The sequence below is a fragment of the Ranitomeya imitator genome, chromosome 4, assembly GCF_032444005.1.
Source record: "Ranitomeya imitator isolate aRanImi1 chromosome 4, aRanImi1.pri, whole genome shotgun sequence".
Taxonomy (NCBI): Eukaryota; Metazoa; Chordata; class Amphibia; order Anura; family Dendrobatidae; genus Ranitomeya; species Ranitomeya imitator.
This window is the reverse complement of record NC_091285.1, coordinates 525,179,002-525,202,400: the sequence shown is the minus strand read 5'-3', so window position 1 is coordinate 525,202,400 and position 23,399 is coordinate 525,179,002.

Below are 23,399 nucleotides of genomic sequence, written 5' to 3'. Positions count from 1 at the left end.
CTATATGGCACAGCTATGGGGCAAGAATGAACGGTGCAGAGCACTATATGGCACAGCTATGGGGCAATAATGAACGGTGCAGAGCACTATATGGCACAGCTATGGGGCAATAATGAATGGTGCAGAGCACTATATGGCACAGCTTTCTATGGTACATCAATGGGGCAATAATGAACGGTGCAGAGCACTATATGGCACAGCTATGGGACAAAAATGAATGGTGCAGAGCACTACATGGCACAGCTATGGGGCAATAATGAATGGTGCAGAGCACTATATGACACAGCTATGGGACAAAAATGAATGGTGCAGAGCACTATATGGCACAGCTATGGGGCAATAATGAACGGTGCAGAGCACTATATGGCACAGCTATGGGGCAATAATGAATGGTGCAGAGCACTATATCGTACATCAATGGGGCAATAATGAACGGTGCAGAGCACTATATGGTACATCAATGGGGCAATAATGAACGGTGCAGAGCACTATATGGCACAGCTATGGGGCAATAATGAATGGTGCAGAGCACTATATGGCACAGCTATGGGACAATAATGAACGGTGCAGAGCATTATATGGCACAGCTATGGGGCAATAATGAACGGTGCAGAGCACTATATGGCACAGCTATGGGACAAAAATGAATGGTGCAGAGCACTATATGGTATATCAATGGGGCAATAATGAACGGTGCAGAGCACTATATAGCACAGCTATGGGGCAATAATGAACGGTGCAGAGCACTATATGGCACAGCTATGGGGCAATAATGAACGGTGCAGAGCACTATATGGCACAGCTATGGGGCAATAATGAACGGCGCAGAGCACTATATGGCACAGCTATGGGGCAAGAATGAACGGTGCAGAGCACTATATGGCACAGCTATGGGGCAATAATGAACGGTGCAGAGCACTATATGGCACATCTATGGGGCAATAATGAACGGCGCAGAGCACTATATGGCACAGCTATGGGGCAAGAATGAACGGTGCAGAGCACTATATGGCACAGCTATGGGGCAATAATGAACGGTGCAGAGCACTATATGGCACAGCTATGGGGCAAGAATGAACGGTGCAGAGCACTATATGGCACAGCTATGGGGCAATAATGAACGGTGCAGAGCACTATATGGCACAGCTATGGGGCAATAATGAATGGTGCAGAGCACTATATGGCACAGCTTTCTATGGTACATCAATGGGGCAATAATGAACGGTGCAGAGCACTATATGGCACAGCTATGGGACAAAAATGAATGGTGCAGAGCACTATATGGCACAGCTATGGGGCAATAATGAATGGTGCAGAGCACTATATGGCACAGCTTTCTATGGTACATCAATGGGGCAATAATGAACGGTGCAGAGCACTATATGGCACAGCTATGGGACAAAAATGAATGGTGCAGAGCACTATATGGCACAGCTATGGGGCAATAATGAATGGTGCAGAGCACTATATGGCACAGCTATGGGACAAAAATGAATGGTGCAGAGCACTATATGGCACAGCTATGGGGCAATAATGAACGGTGCAGAGCACTTTATGGCACAGCTATGGGGCAATAATGAACGGTGCAGAGCACTATATGGTACATCAATGGGGCAATAATGAACGGTGCAGAGCACTATATGGCACAGCTATGGGGCAATAATGAATGGTGCAGAGCACTATATGGCACAGCTATGGGACAATAATGAACGGTGCAGAGTATTATATGGCACAGCTATGGGGCAATAATGAACGGTGCAGAGCACTATATGGCACAGCTATGGGACAAAAATGAATGGTGCAGAGCACTATATGGCACAGCTATGGGGCAATAATGAACGGTGCAGAGCACTATATGGCACAGCTATGGGGCAATAATGAACGGCGCAGAGCACTATATGGCACAGCTATGGGGCAAGAATGAACGGTGCAGAGCACTATATGGCACAGCTATGGGGCAATAATGAACGGTGCAGAGCACTATATGGCACATCTATGGGGCAATAATGAACGGCGCAGAGCACTATATGGCACAGCTATGGGGCAAGAATGAACGGTGCAGAGCACTATATGGCACAGCTATGGGGCAATAATGAACGGTGCAGAGCACTATATGGCACAGCTATGGGGCAAGAATGAACGGTGCAGAGCACTATATGGCACAGCTATGGGGCAATAATGAATGGTGCAGAGCACTATATGGCACATCTATGGGGCAATAATGAACGGCGCAGAGCACTATATGGCACAGCTATGGGGCAATAATGAACGGTGCAGAGCACTTTATGGCACAGCTATGGGGCAATAATGAACGGTGCAGAGCACTATATGGTACATCAATGGGGCAATAATGAACGGTGCAGAGCACTATATGGCACAGCTATGGGGCAATAATGAATGGTGCAGAGCACTATATGGCACAGCTATGGGACAATAATGAACGGTGCAGAGTATTATATGGCACAGCTATGGGGCAATAATGAACGGTGCAGAGCATTATATGGCACAGCTATGGGACAAAAATGAATGGTGCAGAGCACTATATGGCACAGCTATGGGACAAAAATGAATGGTGCAGAGCACTATATGGCACAGCTATGGGGCAATAATGAACGGTGCAGAGCACTATATGGCACAGCTATGGGGCAATAATGAACGGCGCAGAGCACTATATGGCACAGCTATGGGGCAAGAATGAACGGTGCAGAGCACTATATGGCACAGCTATGGGGCAATAATGAACGGTGCAGAGCACTATATGGCACAGCTATGGGGCAATAATGAACGGCGCAGAGCACTATATGGCACAGCTATGGGGCAAGAATGAACGGTGCAGAGCACTATATGGCACAGCTATGGGGCAATAATGAACGGTGCAGAGCACTATATGGCACAGCTATGGGGCAAGAATGAACGGTGCAGAGCACTATATGGCACAGCTATGGGGCAATAATGAATGGTGCAGAGCACTATATGGCACATCTATGGGGCAATAATGAACGGCGCAGAGCACTATATGGCACAGCTATGGGGCAATAATGAACGGTGCAGAGCACTTTATGGCACAGCTATGGGGCAATAATGAACGGTGCAGAGCACTATATGGTACATCAATGGGGCAATAATGAACGGTGCAGAGCACTATATGGCACAGCTATGGGGCAATAATGAATGGTGCAGAGCACTATATGGCACAGCTATGGGACAATAATGAACGGTGCAGAGTATTATATGGCACAGCTATGGGGCAATAATGAACGGTGCAGAGCACTATATGGCACAGCTATGGGACAAAAATGAATGGTGCAGAGCACTATATGGCACAGCTATGGGGCAATAATGAACGGTGCAGAGCACTATATGGCACAGCTATGGGGCAATAATGAACGGCGCAGAGCACTATATGGCACAGCTATGGGGCAAGAATGAACGGTGCAGAGCACTATATGGCACAGCTATGGGGCAATAATGAACGGTGCAGAGCACTATATGGCACATCTATGGGGCAATAATGAACGGCGCAGAGCACTATATGGCACAGCTATGGGGCAAGAATGAACGGTGCAGAGCACTATATGGCACAGCTATGGGGCAATAATGAACGGTGCAGAGCACTATATGGCACAGCTATGGGGCAAGAATGAACGGTGCAGAGCACTATATGGCACAGCTATGGGGCAATAATGAACGGTGCAGAGCACTATATGGCACAGCTATGGGGCAATAATGAATGGTGCAGAGCACTATATGGCACAGCTTTCTATGGTACATCAATGGGGCAATAATGAACGGTGCAGAGCACTATATGGCACAGCTATGGGACAAAAATGAATGGTGCAGAGCACTATATGGCACAGCTATGGGGCAATAATGAATGGTGCAGAGCACTATATGGCACAGCTATGGGACAAAAATGAATGGTGCAGAGCACTATATGGCACAGCTATGGGGCAATAATGAACGGTGCAGAGCACTTTATGGCACAGCTATGGGGCAATAATGAATGGTGCAGAGCACTATATCGTACATCAATGGGGCAATAATGAACGGTGCAGAGCACTATATGGCACAGCTATGGGGCAATAATGAATGGTGCAGAGCACTATATGGCACAGCTATGGGGCAATAATGAACGGTGCAGAGCACTATATGGCACAGCTATGGGGCAATAATGAATGGTGCAGAGCACTATATGGCACAAGTATGGGGCAATAATGAACGGTGCAGAGCACTATATGGCACAGCTATGGGGCAATAATGAACGGTGCAGAGCACTATATGGCACAGCCATGGGGCAATAATGAACGGTGCAGAGCACTATATGGCACAGCTATGGGGCAATAATGAACGGTTCAGAGCACTATATGGCACCGCTATGGGGCAATAATGAACGGTGCAGAGCATTGTATATGGGGCACAGCTTTATAAGGAGCATCTATGGGGCAATAATGAACTGTATGGAGCATTATATGTGGCACATTTTTATATAGAGCATCTTATGGGCCCATCATGAACTGTATGGAGCATTATATGGGGATCCTGATTCAATATGGATATTCAAAAACACTTAACCTACTGATGTCTCAATTAATTTTTAATTTTATTGGTATCTATTTTTATTTTTGACAGTAACCGGTAGCTGCTGCATTTTCCACCCTAGGCTTATACGCGAGTCAATAAGTTTTCCCAGTTTTTTGTGGCAAAATTAGGGGGTTGGCTTATACTCGGGTTGGCTTATACTCGAGTATATACGGTATTTATTTATGCATTATGTGTAAGATTTCTACTGCACTATGAAGTAGGACTTGGGGGTTATGTCCGCGGGTGTCCCACCGTTTTTCCTGTACTTGTGGGAATTGCTGTGCTTTTTTAAAACAATAATTTTCAATAAAGATATATATATATATATATATATATATATATATATATATATATATATATACACTAGATTGTGGCCCGATTCTAACGCATCGGGTATTCTAGAATATGCATGTCCCCGTAGTATATGGACATTGATGATTCCAGAATTCGCGGCAGACTGTGCCCGTCGCTGATTGGTCGAGGCAACCTTTATGACATCATCGTCGCCATGGCAACCATTATGACATCATCGTCGCTGTGCCCGTCTCTGATTGGTCGAGGCTGGTGGCCTCGACCAATCAGACGCGGGATGTCTACGTCCTTTATGACATCATCGTCGCTGTGCCCGTCGCTGATTGGTCGAGGCCTGGCGGCATCGACCAATCAGGGACGTGGGATTTCCAGGACAGACAGACAGACAGACAGACAGACAGACGGAAAAACCCTTAGGCAATTATATATATAGACTAGATTGTGGCCCGATTCTAACGCATCGGGTATTCTAGAATATGCATGTCCCCGTAGTATATGGACAATGATGATTCCAGAATTCGCGGCAGACTGTGCCCGTCGCTGATTGGTCGAGGCAACCTTTATGACATCATCGTCGCCATGCCAACCATTATGACATCTACGTCGATACTGTGCCTGTCACTGATTGGTCGAGGCGAATTCACGGCAGACTGTGCCCGTCGCTGATTGGTCGAGGCAACCATTATGACAATATTCGTCACCATGCTGTGCCCGTCACTAATTGGTCGAGGCCTCGATTCTAACGCATCGGGTATTCTAGAATATGCATGTCCCCGTAGTATATGGACAATGATGATTCCAGAATTCGCGGCAGACTGTGCCCATCGCTGATTGGTCGAGGCAGCCTTTATGACATCATCGTCGCCATGGCAAGCATTATGACATCTACGTCGATACTCTGCCCGTCGCTGATCAGACGCGGGATGTCTACGTCCATTATGACATCATTGTCGCTGTGCCCGTCGCTGATTGGTCGAGGCCTGGCGGCCTCGACCAATCATAGACACGAGATTTCTACGTCGATGCTGTGCCCGTCGCTGATTGGTCGAGGCCTGGCGCCCTTGAGCAATCAGAGACGCGGGATTTCCAGGACAGACAGACAGACAGACGGAAAAACCCTTAGACAATTATATATATAGATCAGGAGGACTGATCAATATAGAAGTGTCAGGAGGACTGATGAATATAGAAGTGTCAGGAGGACTGATCAATATAGAGGTATCAGGAGGACTGATCAATATAGAAGTGTCAGGAGGATTTATCAATATAGAGGTGTCAGGAGGACTGATCAATATAGAATGTCAGGAGGACTGATCAATATAGAGGTATCAGGAGGACTGATCAATATAGAAGTGTCAGGAGGACTGATCAATATAGAGGTGTCAGGAGGACTGATCAATATAGAGGTATCAGGAGGACTGATCAATATAGAAGTGTCAGGAGGACTGATCAATATAGAAGTGTCAGGAGGACTGATCAATATAGAGGTGTCAGGAGGACTGATCAATATAGAGGTGTCAGGAGGACTGATCAATATAGAGGTGTCAGGAGGACTGATCAATATAGAGGTGTCAATATAGAGGTATCAGGAGGACTGATCAATATAGAGGTATCAGGAGGACTGATCAATATAGAAGTGTCAGGAGGAATGATCAATACAGAAGTGTCAGGAGGACTGATCAATATAGAAGTGTCAGGAGGACTGATCAATATAGAAGTGTCAGGAGGACTGATCAATATAGAAGTGTCAGGAGGACTGATCAATATAGAAGTGTCAGGAGGACTGATCAATATAGAAGTGTCAGGAGGACTGATCAATATAGAAGTGTCAGGAGGACTGATCAATATAGAAGTGTCAGGAGGACTGATCAATATAGAGGTGTCAGGAGGACTGATCAATATAGAAGTGTCAGGAGGACTGATCAATATAGAAGTGTCAGGAGGACTGATCAATATAGAGGTATCAGGAGGACTGATCAATATAGAAGTGTCAAGAGGACTGATTAATATAGAAGAGTCAGGAGGACTGATCAATATAGAGGTATCAGGAGGACTGATCAATATAGAGGTATCAGGAGGACTGATCAATATAGAAGTGTCAAGAGGACTGATTAATATAGAAGAGTCAGGAGGACTGATCAATATAGAGGTATCAGGAGGACTGATCAATATAGAGGTATCAGGAGGACTGATCAATATAGAAGTGTCAGGAGGACTGATCAATATAGAAGTGTCAGGAGGACTGATCAATATAGAAGTGTCAGGAGGACTGATCAATATAGAAGTGTCAGGAGGACTGATCAATATAGAAGTGTCAGGAGGACTGATCAATATAGAAGTGTCAGGAGGACTGATCAATATAGAAGTGTCAGGAGGACTGATCAATATAGAAGTGTCAGGAGGACTGATCAATATAGAAGTGTCAGGAGGACTGATCAATATAGAAGTGTCAGGAGGATTGATCAATATAGAAGTGTCAGGAGGACTGATCAATATAGAAGTGTCAGGAGGACTGATCAATATAGAAGAGTCAGGAGGACTGATCAATATAGAGGTATCAGGAGGACTGATCAATATAGAGGTATCAGGAGGACTGATCAATATAGAGGTATCAGGAGGACTGATCAATATAGAAATGTCAGGAGGACTGATCAATATAGAATGTCAGGAGGACTGATCAATATAGAGGTGTCAGGAGGACTGATCAATATAGAATGTCAGGAGGACTGATCAATATAGAGGTGTCAGGAGGACTGATCAATATAGAGGTATCAGGAGGACTGATCAATATAGAAGTGTCAGGAGGACTGATCAATATAGAAGTGTCAGGAGGACTGATCAATATAGAAGTGTCAGGAGGACTGATCAATATAGAAGTGTCAGGAGGACTGATCAATATAGAAGTGTCAGGAGGACTGATCAATATAGAAGTGTCAGGAGGACTGATCAATATAGAAGTGTCCGGAGGACTGATCAATATAGAAGTGTCAGGAGGACTGATCAATATAGAAGTGTCAGGAGGACTGATCAATATAGAAGTGTCAGGAGGACTGATCAATATAGAAGTGTCAGGAGGACTGATCAATATAGAGGTGTCAGGAGGACTGATCAATATAGAAGTGTCAGGAGGACTGATCAATATAGAAGTGTCAGGAGGACTGATCAATATAGAGGTATCAGGAGGACTGATCAATATAGAAGTGTCAAGAGGACTGATTAATATAGAAGAGTCAGGAGGACTGATCAATATAGAGGTATCAGGAGGACTGATCAATATAGAGGTATCAGGAGGACTGATCAATATAGAAGTGTCAGGAGGACTGATCAATATAGAAGTGTCAGGAGGACTGATCAATATAGAAGTGTCAGGAGGACTGATCAATATAGAAGTGTCAGGAGGACTGATCAATATAGAAGTGTCAGGAGGATTGATCAATATAGAAGTGTCAGGAGGACTGATCAATATAGAAGTGTCAGGAGGACTGATCAATATAGAAGAGTCAGGAGGACTGATCAATATAGAGGTATCAGGAGGACTGATCAATATAGAGGTATCAGGAGGACTGATCAATATAGAGGTATCAGGAGGACTGATCAATATAGAAATGTCAGGAGGACTGATCAATATAGAATGTCAGGAGGACTGATCAATATAGAGGTGTCAGGAGGACTGATCAATATAGAATGTCAGGAGGACTGATCAATATAGAGGTGTCAGGAGGACTGATCAATATAGAGGTATCAGGAGGACTGATCAATATAGAGGTATCAGGAGGACTGATCAATATAGAAGTGTCAGGAGGACTGATCAATATTGAAGTGTCAGGAGGACTGATCAATATAGAAGTGTCAGGAGGACTGATCAATATAGAAGTGTCAGGAGGACTGATCAATATAGAAGTGTCAGGAGGACTGATCAATATAGAAGTGTCAGGAGGACTGATCAATATAGAAGTGTCAGGAGGACTGATCAATATAGAAGTGTCAGGAGGACTGATCAATATAGAAGTGTCAGGAGGACTGATCAATATAGAGGTGTCAGGAGGACTGATCAATATAGAGGTATCAGGAGGACTGATCAATATAGAAATGTCAGGAGGACTGATCAATATAGAATGTCAGGAGGACTGATCAATATAGAGGTGTCAGGAGGACTGATCAATATAGAATGTCAGGAGGACTGATCAATATAGAGGTGTCAGGAGGACTGATCAATATAGAGGTATCAGGAGGACTGATCAATATAGAGGTATCAGGAGGACTGATCAATATAGAAGTGTCAGGAGGACTGATCAATATTGAAGTGTCAGGAGGACTGATCAATATAGAAGTGTCAGGAGGACTGATCAATATAGAAGTGTCAGGAGGACTGATCAATATAGAAGTGTCAGGAGGACTGATCAATATAGAAGTGTCAGGAGGACTGATCAATATAGAAGTGTCAGGAGGACTGATCAATATAGAAGTGTCAGGAGGACTGATCAATATAGAAGTGTCAGGAGGACTGATCAATATAGAGGTGTCAGGAGGACTGATCAATATAGAAGTGTCAGGAGGACTGATCAATATAGAAGTGTCAGGAGGACTGATCAATATAGAGGTATCAGGAGGACTGATCAATATAGAAGTGTCAAGAGGACTGATTAATATAGAAGAGTCAGGAGGACTGATCAATATAGAGGTATCAGGAGGACTGATCAATATAGAGGTATCAGGAGGACTGATCAATATAGAAGTGTCAGGAGGACTGATCAATATAAAAGTGTCAGGAGGACTGATCAATATAGAAGTGTCAGGAGGACTGATCAATATAGAAGTGTCAGGAGGACTGATCAATATAGAAGTGTCAGGAGGACTGATCAATATAGAAGTGTCAGGAGGACTGATCAATATAGAAGTGTCAGGAGGACTGATCAATATAGAAGTGTCAGGAGGACTGATCAATATAGAAGTGTCAGGAGGACTGATCAATATAGAAGTGTCAGGAGGACTGATCAATATAGAATGTCAGGAGGACTGATCAATATAGAGGTGTCAGGAGGACTGATCAATATAGAGGTATCAGGAGGACTGATCAATATAGAGGTATCAGGAGGACTGATCAATATAGAAGTGTCAGGAGGACTGATCAATATTGAAGTGTCAGGAGGACTGATCAATATAGAAGTGTCAGGAGGACTGATCAATATAGAAGTGTCAGGAGGACTGATCAATATAGAAGTGTCAGGAGGACTGATCAATATAGAAGTGTCAGGAGGACTGATCAATATAGAAGTGTCAGGAGGACTGATCAATATAGAAGTGTCAGGAGGACTGATCAATATAGAAGTGTCAGGAGGACTGATCAATATAGAGGTGTCAGGAGGACTGATCAATATAGAGGTATCAGGAGGACTGATCAATATAGAAATGTCAGGAGGACTGATCAATATAGAATGTCAGGAGGACTGATCAATATAGAGGTGTCAGGAGGACTGATCAATATAGAATGTCAGGAGGACTGATCAATATAGAGGTGTCAGGAGGACTGATCAATATAGAGGTATCAGGAGGACTGATAAATATAGAGGTATCAGGAGGACTGATCAATATAGAAGTGTCAGGAGGACTGATCAATATTGAAGTGTCAGGAGGACTGATCAATATAGAAGTGTCAGGAGGACTGATCAATATAGAAGTGTCAGGAGGACTGATCAATATAGAAGTGTCAGGAGGACTGATCAATGTAGAAGTGTCAGGAGGACTGATCAATATAGAAGTGTCAGGAGGACTGATCAATATAGAAGTGTCAGGAGGACTGATCAATATAGAAGTGTCAGGAGGATTGATCAATATAGAAGTGTCAGGAGGACTGATCAATATAGAAGTGTCAGGAGGACTGATCAATATAGAAGAGTCAGGAGGACTGATCAATATAGAGGTATCAGGAGGACTGATCAATATAGAGGTATCAGGAGGACTGATCAATATAGAGGTATCAGGAGGACTGATCAATATAGAAATGTCAGGAGGACTGATCAATATAGAATGTCAGGAGGACTGATCAATATAGAGGTGTCAGGAGGACTGATCAATATAGAATGTCAGGAGGACTGATCAATATAGAGGTGTCAGGAGGACTGATCAATATAGAGGTATCAGGAGGACTGATCAATATAGAGGTATCAGGAGGACTGATCAATATAGAAGTGTCAGGAGGACTGATCAATATTGAAGTGTCAGGAGGACTGATCAATATAGAAGTGTCAGGAGGACTGATCAATATAGAAGTGTCAGGAGGACTGATCAATATAGAAGTGTCAGGAGGACTGATCAATATAGAAGTGTCAGGAGGACTGATCAATATAGAAGTGTCAGGAGGACTGATCAATATAGAAGTGTCAGGAGGACTGATCAATATAGAAGTGTCAGGAGGACTGATCAATATAGAGGTGTCAGGAGGACTGATCAATATAGAGGTATCAGGAGGACTGATCAATATAGAAATGTCAGGAGGACTGATCAATATAGAATGTCAGGAGGACTGATCAATATAGAGGTGTCAGGAGGACTGATCAATATAGAATGTCAGGAGGACTGATCAATATAGAGGTGTCAGGAGGACTGATCAATATAGAGGTATCAGGAGGACTGATCAATATAGAGGTATCAGGAGGACTGATCAATATAGAAGTGTCAGGAGGACTGATCAATATTGAAGTGTCAGGAGGACTGATCAATATAGAAGTGTCAGGAGGACTGATCAATATAGAAGTGTCAGGAGGACTGATCAATATAGAAGTGTCAGGAGGACTGATCAATATAGAAGTGTCAGGAGGACTGATCAATATAGAAGTGTCAGGAGGACTGATCAATATAGAAGTGTCAGGAGGACTGATCAATATAGAAGTGTCAGGAGGACTGATCAATATAGAGGTGTCAGGAGGACTGATCAATATAGAAGTGTCAGGAGGACTGATCAATATAGAAGTGTCAGGAGGACTGATCAATATAGAGGTATCAGGAGGACTGATCAATATAGAAGTGTCAAGAGGACTGATTAATATAGAAGAGTCAGGAGGACTGATCAATATAGAGGTATCAGGAGGACTGATCAATATAGAGGTATCAGGAGGACTGATCAATATAGAAGTGTCAGGAGGACTGATCAATATAAAAGTGTCAGGAGGACTGATCAATATAGAAGTGTCAGGAGGACTGATCAATATAGAAGTGTCAGGAGGACTGATCAATATAGAAGTGTCAGGAGGACTGATCAATATAGAAGTGTCAGGAGGACTGATCAATATAGAAGTGTCAGGAGGACTGATCAATATAGAAGTGTCAGGAGGACTGATCAATATAGAAGTGTCAGGAGGACTGATCAATATAGAAGTGTCAGGAGGACTGATCAATATAGAATGTCAGGAGGACTGATCAATATAGAGGTGTCAGGAGGACTGATCAATATAGAGGTATCAGGAGGACTGATCAATATAGAGGTATCAGGAGGACTGATCAATATAGAAGTGTCAGGAGGACTGATCAATATTGAAGTGTCAGGAGGACTGATCAATATAGAAGTGTCAGGAGGACTGATCAATATAGAAGTGTCAGGAGGACTGATCAATATAGAAGTGTCAGGAGGACTGATCAATATAGAAGTGTCAGGAGGACTGATCAATATAGAAGTGTCAGGAGGACTGATCAATATAGAAGTGTCAGGAGGACTGATCAATATAGAAGTGTCAGGAGGACTGATCAATATAGAGGTGTCAGGAGGACTGATCAATATAGAGGTATCAGGAGGACTGATCAATATAGAAATGTCAGGAGGACTGATCAATATAGAATGTCAGGAGGACTGATCAATATAGAGGTGTCAGGAGGACTGATCAATATAGAATGTCAGGAGGACTGATCAATATAGAGGTGTCAGGAGGACTGATCAATATAGAGGTATCAGGAGGACTGATAAATATAGAGGTATCAGGAGGACTGATCAATATAGAAGTGTCAGGAGGACTGATCAATATTGAAGTGTCAGGAGGACTGATCAATATAGAAGTGTCAGGAGGACTGATCAATATAGAAGTGTCAGGAGGACTGATCAATATAGAAGTGTCAGGAGGACTGATCAATATAGAAGTGTCAGGAGGACTGATCAATATAGAAGTGTCAGGAGGACTGATCAATATAGAAGTGTCAGGAGGACTGATCAATATAGAAGTGTCAGGAGGACTGATCAATATAGAGGTGTCAGGAGGACTGATCAATATAGAAGTGTCAGGAGGACTGATCAATATAGAAGTGTCAGGAGGACTGATCAATATAGAGGTATCAGGAGGACTGATCAATATAGAAGTGTCAAGAGGACTGATTAATATAGAAGAGTCAGGAGGACTGATCAATATAGAGGTATCAGGAGGACTGATCAATATAGAGGTATCAGGAGGACTGATCAATATAGAAGTGTCAGGAGGACTGATCAATATAGAAGTGTCAGGAGGACTGATCAATATAGAAGTGTCAGGAGGACTGATCAATATAGAAGTGTCAGGAGGACTGATCAATATAGAAGTGTCAGGAGGATTGATCAATATAGAAGTGTCAGGAGGACTGATCAATATAGAAGTGTCAGGAGGACTGATCAATATAGAAGAGTCAGGAGGACTGATCAATATAGAGGTATCAGGAGGACTGATCAATATAGAGGTATCAGGAGGACTGATCAATATAGAAGTGTCAAGAGGACTGATTAATATAGAAGAGTCAGGAGGACTGATCAATATAGAGGTATCAGGAGGACTGATCAATATAGAGGTATCAGGAGGACTGATCAATATAGAAGTGTCAGAAGGACTGATCAATATAGAAGTGTCAGGAGGACTGATCAATATAGAAGTGTCAGGAGGACTGATCAATATAGAAGTGTCAGGAGGACTGATCAATATAGAAGTGTCAGGAGGATTGATCAATATAGAAGTGTCAGGAGGACTGATCAATATAGAAGTGTCAGGAGGACTGATCAATATAGAAGAGTCAGGAGGACTGATCAATATAGAGGTATCAGGAGGACTGATCAATATAGAGGTATCAGGAGGACTGATCAATATAGAGGTATCAGGAGGACTGATCAATATAGAAATGTCAGGAGGACTGATCAATATAGAATGTCAGGAGGACTGATCAATATAGAGGTGTCAGGAGGACTGATCAATATAGAATGTCAGGAGGACTGATCAATATAGAGGTGTCAGGAGGACTGATCAATATAGAGGTATCAGGAGGACTGATCAATATAGAAGTGTCAGGAGGACTGATCAATATAGAAGTGTCAGGAGGACTGATCAATATAGAAGTGTCAGGAGGACTGATCAATATAGAAGTGTCAGGAGGACTGATCAATATAGAAGTGTCAGGAGGATTGATCAATATAGAAGTGTCAGGAGGACTGATCAATATAGAAGTGTCAGGAGGACTGATCAATATAGAAGAGTCAGGAGGACTGATCAATATAGAGGTATCAGGAGGACTGATCAATATAGAGGTATCAGGAGGACTGATCAATATAGAGGTATCAGGAGGACTGATCAATATAGAAATGTCAGGAGGACTGATCAATATAGAATGTCAGGAGGACTGATCAATATAGAGGTGTCAGGAGGACTGATCAATATAGAATGTCAGGAGGACTGATCAATATAGAAGTGTCAGGAGGACTGATCAATATAGAAGTGTCAGGAGGACTGATCAATATAGAAGTGTCAGGAGGACTGATCAATATAGAAGTGTCAGGAGGACTGATCAATATAGAAGTGTCAGGAGGACTGATCAATATAGAAGTGTCAGGAGGACTGATCAATATAGAAGTGTCAGGAGGACTGATCAATATAGAAGTGTCAGGAGGACTGATCAATATAGAAGTGTCAGGAGGACTGATCAATATAGAGGTGTCAGGAGGACTGATCAATATAGAGGTATCAGGAGGACTGATCAATATAGAGGTATCAGGAGGACTGATCAATATAGAAGTGTCAGGAGGACTGATCAATATAGAGGTGTCAGGAGGACTGATCAATATAGAGGTGTCAGGAGGACTGATCAATATAGAATGTCAGGAGGACTGATCAGTATAGAGGTGTCAGGAGGACTGATCAATATAGAGGTGTCAGGAGGACTGATCAATATAGAAGTGTCAGGAGGACTGATCAATATAGAAGTGTCAGGAGGACTGATCAATATAGAAGTGTCAGGAGGACTGATCAATACAGAAGTGTCAGGAGGAATGATCAATACAGAAGTGTCAGGAGGAATGATCAATACAGAAGTGTCAGGAGGATTTATCAATATAGAAGTGTCAGGAGGACTGATCAATATAGAATGTCAGGAGGACTGAGCAATATAGAGGTGTCAGGAGGACTGATCAATATAGAGGTGTCAGGAGGACTGATCAATATAGAAGTGTCAGGAGGACTGATCAATATAGAAGTGTCAGGAGGACTGATCAATATAGAAGTGTCAGGAGGAATGATCAATACAGAAGTGTCAGGAGGAATGATCAATACAGAAGTGTCAGGAGGATTTATCAATATAGAGGTGTCAGGAGGACTGATCAATATAGAATGTCAGGAGGACTGATCAATGTAGAAGTGTCAGGAGGACTGATCAATGTAGAAGTGTCAGGAGGACTGATCAATGTAGAAGTGTCAGGAGGACTGATCAATATAGAAGTGTCAGGAGGACTGATCAATATAGAGGTATCAGGAGGACTGATCAATATAGAAGTGTCAGGAGGACTGATCAATATAGAGGTATCAGGAGGACTGATCAATATAGAGGTGTCAGGAGGACTGATCAATATAGAAGTGTCAGGAGGACTGATCAATACAGAAGTGTCAGGAGGACTGATCAATACAGAAGTGTCAGGAGGATTGATCAATATAGAAGTGTCAGGAGGACTGATCAATATAGAAGTGTCAGGAGGACTGATCAATATGGAAGAGTCAGGAGGACTGATCAATATAGAGGTATCAGGAGGACTGATCAATATAGAGGTATCAGGAGGACTGATCAATATAGAGGTATCAGGAGGACTGATCAATATAGAAATGTCAGGAGGACTGATCAATATAGAATGTCAGGAGGACTGATCAATATAGAGGTGTCAGGAGGACTGATCAATATAGAATGTCAGGAGGACTGATCAATATAGAGGTGTCAGGAGGACTGATCAATATAGAGGTATCAGGAGGACTGATCAATATAGAAGTGTCAGGAGGACTGATCAATATAGAAGTGTCAGGAGGACTGATCAATATAGAAGTGTCAGGAGGACTGATCAATATAGAAGTGTCAGGAGGACTGATCAATATAGAAGTGTCAGGAGGATTGATCAATATAGAAGTGTCAGGAGGACTGATCAATATAGAAGTGTCAGGAGGACTGATCAATATAGAAGAGTCAGGAGGACTGATCAATATAGAGGTATCAGGAGGACTGATCAATATAGAGGTATCAGGAGGACTGATCAATATAGAGGTATCAGGAGGACTGATCAATATAGAAATGTCAGGAGGACTGATCAATATAGAATGTCAGGAGGACTGATCAATATAGAGGTGTCAGGAGGACTGATCAATATAGAATGTCAGGAGGACTGATCAATATAGAGGTGTCAGGAGGACTGATCAATATAGAGGTATCAGGAGGACTGATCAATATAGAAGTGTCAGGAGGACTGATCAATATAGAAGTGTCAGGAGGACTGATCAATATAGAAGTGTCAGGAGGACTGATCAATATAGAAGTGTCAGGAGGACTGATCAATATAGAAGTGTCAGGAGGACTGATCAATATAGAAGTGTCAGGAGGACTGATCAATATAGAAGTGTCAGGAGGACTGATCAATATAGAAGTGTCAGGAGGACTGATCAATATAGAAGTGTCAGGAGGACTGATCAATATAGAGGTGTCAGGAGGACTGATCAATATAGAGGTATCAGGAGGACTGATCAATATAGAGGTATCAGGAGGACTGATCAATATAGAAGTGTCAGGAGGACTGATCAATATAGAGGTGTCAGGAGGACTGATCAATATAGAGGTGTCAGGAGGACTGATCAATATAGAATGTCAGGAGGACTGATCAGTATAGAGGTGTCAGGAGGACTGATCAATATAGAGGTGTCAGGAGGACTGATCAATATAGAAGTGTCAGGAAGACTGATCAATATAGAAGTGTCAGGAGGACTGATCAATACAGAAGTGTCAGGAGGAATGATCAATACAGAAGTGTCAGGAGGAATGATCAATACAGAAGTGTCAGGAGGATTTATCAATATAGAAGTGTCAGGAGGACTGATCAATATAGAATGTCAGGAGGACTGAGCAATATAGAGGTGTCAGGAGGACTGATCAATATAGAGGTGTCAGGAGGACTGATCAATATAGAAGTGTCAGGAGGACTGATCAATATAGAAGTGTCAGGAGGACTGATCAATATAGAAGTGTCAGGAGGAATGATCAATACAGAAGTGTCAGGAGGAATGATCAATACAGAAGTGTCAGGAGGATTTATCAATATAGAGGTGTCAGGAGGACTGATCAATATAGAATGTCAGGAGGACTGATCAATGTAGAAGTGTCAGGAGGACTGATCAATGTAGAAGTGTCAGGAGGACTGATCAATGTAGAAGTGTCAGGAGGACTGATCAATATAGAAGTGTCAGGAGGACTGATCAATATAGAGGTATCAGGAGGACTGATCAATATAGAAGTGTCAGGAGGACTGATCAATATAGAGGTATCAGGAGGACTGATCAATATAGAGGTGTCAGGAGGACTGATCAATATAGAAGTGTCAGGAGGACTGATCAATACAGAAGTGTCAGGAGGACTGATCAATATAGAAGTGCCTCGACCAATCAGAGACGCGGCATGTCTACGTCCTTTATGACATCATCGTCGCTGTGCCCGTTGCTGATTGGTCGAGGCCGCCTGGCGGCCTCGACCAATCAGAGACGCGGGATTTCTACGTCGATGCTGTGCCGGTCTCTGATTGGTCGAGGCCTGGCGGCCTGGCGGCCTCGACCAATCAGAGAGCCGGGATTTCCAGGACAGACAGACAGACAGACAGACAGACGGAAAAACCCTTAGACAATTATATATATAGATACAGTTATATGAAAAAGTTTGGGCACCCCTATTAATCTTAAGCTTAATGTTTTATAAAAATTGGGTTTTTTTTGCAACAGCTATTTCAGTTTCATATATCTAATAACTGTTGGACACAGTAATGTTTCTGCCTTGAAATGAGGTTTATTGTACTAACAGAAAATGTGCAATCTGCATTTAAACAAAATTTGACAGGTGCATAAGTATGGGCACCCTTATCATTTTCTTGTTTTAAATACTCCTACCTACTTTTTACTGACTTACTAAAGCACTTTTTTTGGTTTTCTAACCTCATTGAGCTTTGAACTTCATAGCCAGGTGTATGCAATCATGAGAAAAGCTACTTAAAATGGCCACTTGCAAGTTGTTCTCCTGTTTGAATCTCCTCTGAAGAGTGGCATCATGGGCTCCTCAAAACAACTGTCTAATGATCTGAAAACAAAGATTATTCAACATAGTTGTTCAGGGGAAGGATACAAAAAGCTGTCTCAGAGATTTAACCTGTCAATTTCCACTGTGAGGAACATAGTAAGGAAATGGAAGAACACAGGTACAGTGTTGTGAATTCTGTTGTCGGGCTCCCTCCTGTGGTCATGAATGGTACTTCGGCTGGTTCTATCCATGGACTTCCTCTGGGTGTTTCTGAGTTTCCTTCCACCGGTGACGAGGCTAAGTCGTTAATGGGCTGCTCTATTTAACTCCACTTAGATCTTTGCTCCATGCCACCTGTCAATGTTCCAGTATTGGTCTAGTTCACTCCTGGATCGTTCTTGTGACCTGTCTTCCCATCAGAAGCTAAGTTCCTGTTTGTTTTTCTTTGGTTTGCTATTTTTCTGTCCAGCTTGCTATTTTTATTATTGTCTTGCTTGCTGGAAGCTCTGGGACGCAGAGGGAGCGCCTCCGCACCGTGAGTCGGTGCGGAGGGTCTATTTGCGCCCTTTGTGTGGTCTTTTTGTAGGTTTTTGTGCTGACCGCAAAGCAACCTTTCCTATCCTCAGTCTGTTCAGTAAGTCGGGCCTCGCTTTGCTAAATCTATTTCATCTCTGTGTTTGTATTTTCATCTTTACTCACAGTCATTATTTGTGGGGGGCTGCCTTTTCCTTTGCGGAATTTCTCTGAGGCAAGGTAGGCTTTATTTTTCTATCTTCAGGGCTAGCGAGTTCCTTAGGCTGTGCCGAGTTGCATAGGGAGCGTTAGGCGCAATCCACGGCTATTTCTAGTGTGTGTTATAGGATTAGGGATTGCGGTCAGCAGAGTTCCCACGTCCCAGAGCTTGTCCTTAATTATCAGTGACTATCAGGTCATTCTGTGTGCTCTTAACCACCAGGTCCATTATAGTCCTGACCACCAGGTCATAACAGTACAGGTGGCCCAAAGTACTAATGCATCTCAATAGAGGGATAAGAGAAGTTCTGAGACCATTTTTTTTTCTTTGCAGTGTGTTTTGTCTCTCTTTTCCCCTTTACCTCTGGGTGGTTCAGGACACAGGTGTAAACATAGACATTCAAGGTCTGTCCTCTTGGATGGATAATCTCACTACAAGGGTACAAAACATTCAAGATTTTGTGGTTCAGAATCCGATGTCAGAGCCTAGGATTCCTATTCCTGATTTGTTTTTTGGAGATAGATCTAAGTTCTTGAATTTCAAAAATAATTGTAAATTGTTTCTTGCCTTGAAGCCTCGCTCCTCAGGTGACCCTGTTCAACAAGTAAAGATCATTATTTCTTTGTTACGTGGTGACCCTCAAGACTGGGCATTTTGTTATGGCTGGCAATCAGGCAACACAGCGTGCAGTAATCAGCGCACATACAGAGATCTGGCAATAACCAAAAACAATAGGACGAGCTCTGAGACGTGGAATCTCTGTAGACTGCAGTACCTGATCTATCCTCACACAACTATAAGCAGCAGTGGATTGCGCCTATCACTACCTATGCAACTCGGCACTGCCTGAGGAGCTGACTAGCCTGAAGATAGAAATACAAGCCTGACTTACCTCAGAGAAATACCCCAAAGGAATAGGCAGCCCCCCACATATAATGACTGTTAGCAAGATGAAAAGACAAACGTAGGAATGAAATAGATTCAGCAAAGTGAGGCCCGATATTCTAGACAGAGCGAGGATAGCAAAGAGAACTATGCAGTCTACAAAAAACCCTAAAACGAAAACCACGCAAAGGGGCAAAAAGACCCACCGTGCCGAACTAACAGCACGGCGGTGCACCCCTTTGCTTCTCAGAGCTTCCAGCAAAAGTTAATAGCAAGCTGGACAGAAAAAACAGAAAACAAACTAGAAGCACTTATCTAGCAGTGCAGCAGGCCCAAGGAAAGATGCAGTAGCTCAGATCCAATACTGGAACATTGACAAGGAGCAAGGAAGACAGACTCAGGTGGAGCTAAATAGCAAGGCAGCCAACGAGCTCACTAAAACACCTGAGGGAGGAAGCCCAGAGACTGCAATACCACTTGTGACCACAGAAGTGAACTCAGCCACAGAATTCACAACAGTACCCCCCCCTTGAGGAGGGGTCACCGAACCCTCACCAGAACCCCCAGGCCGACCAGGATGAGCCACATGAAAGGCACGAACAAGATCTGGGGCATGGACATCAGAGGCAAAAACCCAGGAATTATCTTCCTGAGCATAACCCTTCCATTTGACCAGATACTGGAGTTTCCGTCTAGAGACACGAGAATCCAAAATCTTCTCCACAATATACTCCAATTCCCCCTCCACCAAAACAGGGGCAGGAGGCTCCACAGATGGAACCATAGGTGCCACGTATCTCCTCAACAACGACCTATGGAATACATTATGTATGGAAAAGGAGTCTGGGAGGGTCAGACGAAAAGACACCGGATTGAGAATCTCAGAAATCCTATACGGACCAATAAAACGAGGTTTAAATTTAGGAGAGGAAACCTTCATAGGAATATGACAAGAAGATAACCAAACCAGATCCCCAACACGAAGTCGGGGTCCCACACGGCGTCTACGAATAGCGAAAAGCTGAGCCTTCTCCTGGGACAAGGTCAAATTGTCCACTACCTGAGTCCAGATCTGCTGCAACCTGTCCACCACAGAATCCACACCAGGACAGTCCGAAGACTCAACCTGTCCTGAAGAGAAACGAGGATGGAACCCAGAATTGCAGAAAAATGGAGAGACCAAGGTAGCCGAGCTGGCCCGATTATTAAGGGCGAACTCAGCCAACGGCAAAAATGACACCCAATCATCCTGGTCAGCGGAAACAAAACATCTCAGATATGTTTCCAAGGTCTGATTGGTTCGTTCGGTCTGGCCATTAGTCTGAGGATGGAAGGCCGAGGAGAAAGATAGGTCAATGCCCATCCTACCACAAAAGGCTCGCCAGAACCTCGAGACAAACTGGGAACCTCTGTCAGAAACAATATTCTCAGGAATGCCATGTAAACGAACCACATGCTGGAAGAACAAAGGCACCAAATCAGAGGAGGAAGGCAATTTAACCAAGGGCACCAGATGGACCATTTTAGAAAAGCGATCACAGACCACCCAAATGACCAACATTTTTTGAGAAACGGGAAGGTCAGAAATGAAATCCATCGAAATATGTGTCCAAGGCCTCTTCGGGACCGGCAAGGGCAAAAGCAACCCACTGGCACGTGAACAGCAGGGCTTAGCCCTAGCACAAATTCCACAGGACTGCACAAAAGCACGCACATCCCGTGACAGAGATGGCCACCAGAAGGATCTAGCAACCAACTCCCTGGTACCAAAGATTCCTGGATGACCGGCCAGCACCGAACAATGAAGTTCAGAGATAACTTTACTAGTCCACCTATCAGGGACGAACAGTTTCTCGGCCGGACAACGATCAGGTTTATTAGCCTGAAATTTCTGCAACACTCTCCGCAAATCAGGGGAGATGGCAGACACAATGACTCCTTCCTTGAGGATACTCGCCGGCTCAGACAACCCCGGAGAGTCGGGCACAAAACTCCTAGACAGAGCATCCGCCTTCACATTTTTAGAGCCCGGAAGGTATGAAATCACAAAATCAAAACGAGCAAAAAATAACGACCAACGGGCCTGTCTAGGATTCAAGCGCTTGGCAGACTCAAGATAAGTAAGGTTCTTATGATCAGTCAAAACCACCACGCGATGCTTAGCACCCTCAAGCCAATGACGCCACTCCTCGAATGCCCACTTCATGGCCAGCAACTCTCGGTTGCCCACATCATAATTACGCTCAGCAGCAGAAAATTTCCTGGAAAAGAAAGCACATGGTTTGAACACTGAGCAACCAGAACCTCTCTGTGACAAAACCGCCCCTGCACCAATCTCAGAAGCATCAACCTCGACCTGGAACGGAAGAGAAACATCAGGTTGACACAACACAGGGGCACAGCAAAAACGACGCTTCAACTCCTGAAAAGCTTCCACGGCAGCAGAAGACCAATTAACCAAATCAGCACCCTTCTTGGTCAAATCGGTCAATGGTCTGGCAATGCTAGAAAAATTACAGATGAAGCGACGATAAAAATTAGCAAAGCCCAGGAATTTCTGCAGACTTTTTAGAGATGTCGGCTGAGTCCAATCCTGGATGGCCTGAACCTTAACCGGATCCATCTCGATAGTAGAAGGGGAAAAGATGAACCCCAAAAATGAAACTTTCTGCACACCGAAGAGACACTTTGATCCCTTCACGAACAAGGAATTAGCACGCAGTACCTGGAAAACCATTCTGACTTGCTTCACATGAGACTCCCAATCATCTGAGAAGATCAAAATGTCATCCAAGTAAACAATCAAGAATTTATCCAGATACTCACGGAAAATGTCATGCATAAAAGACTGAAAAACAGATGGAGCATTGGCAAGTCCGAACGGCATCACCAGATACTCAAAATGACCCTCGGGCGTATTAAATGCCGTTTTCCATTCATCTCCCTGCCTGATTCTCACCAGATTATACGCACCACGAAGATCAATCTTAGTAAACCAACTAGCCCCCTTAATCCGAGCAAACAAGTCAGAAATCAATGGCAAGGGATACTGAAACTTAACAGTGATCTTATTAAGAAGGCGGTAATCAATACACGGTCTTAGCGAACCATCCTTCTTGGCTACAAAAAAGAACCCTGCTCCCAATGGTGACGACGATGGGCGAATATGTCCCTTCTCCAGGGACTCCTTCACATAACTGCGCATAGCGGTGTGTTCAGGTACGGACAAATTAAATAAACGACCCTTAGGGAATTTACTACCAGGAATCAAATCGATAGCACAATCACAATTCCTATGCGGAGGTAGGGCATCAGACTTGGACTCTTCAAATACATCCTGAAAGTCCGACAAGAACTCTGG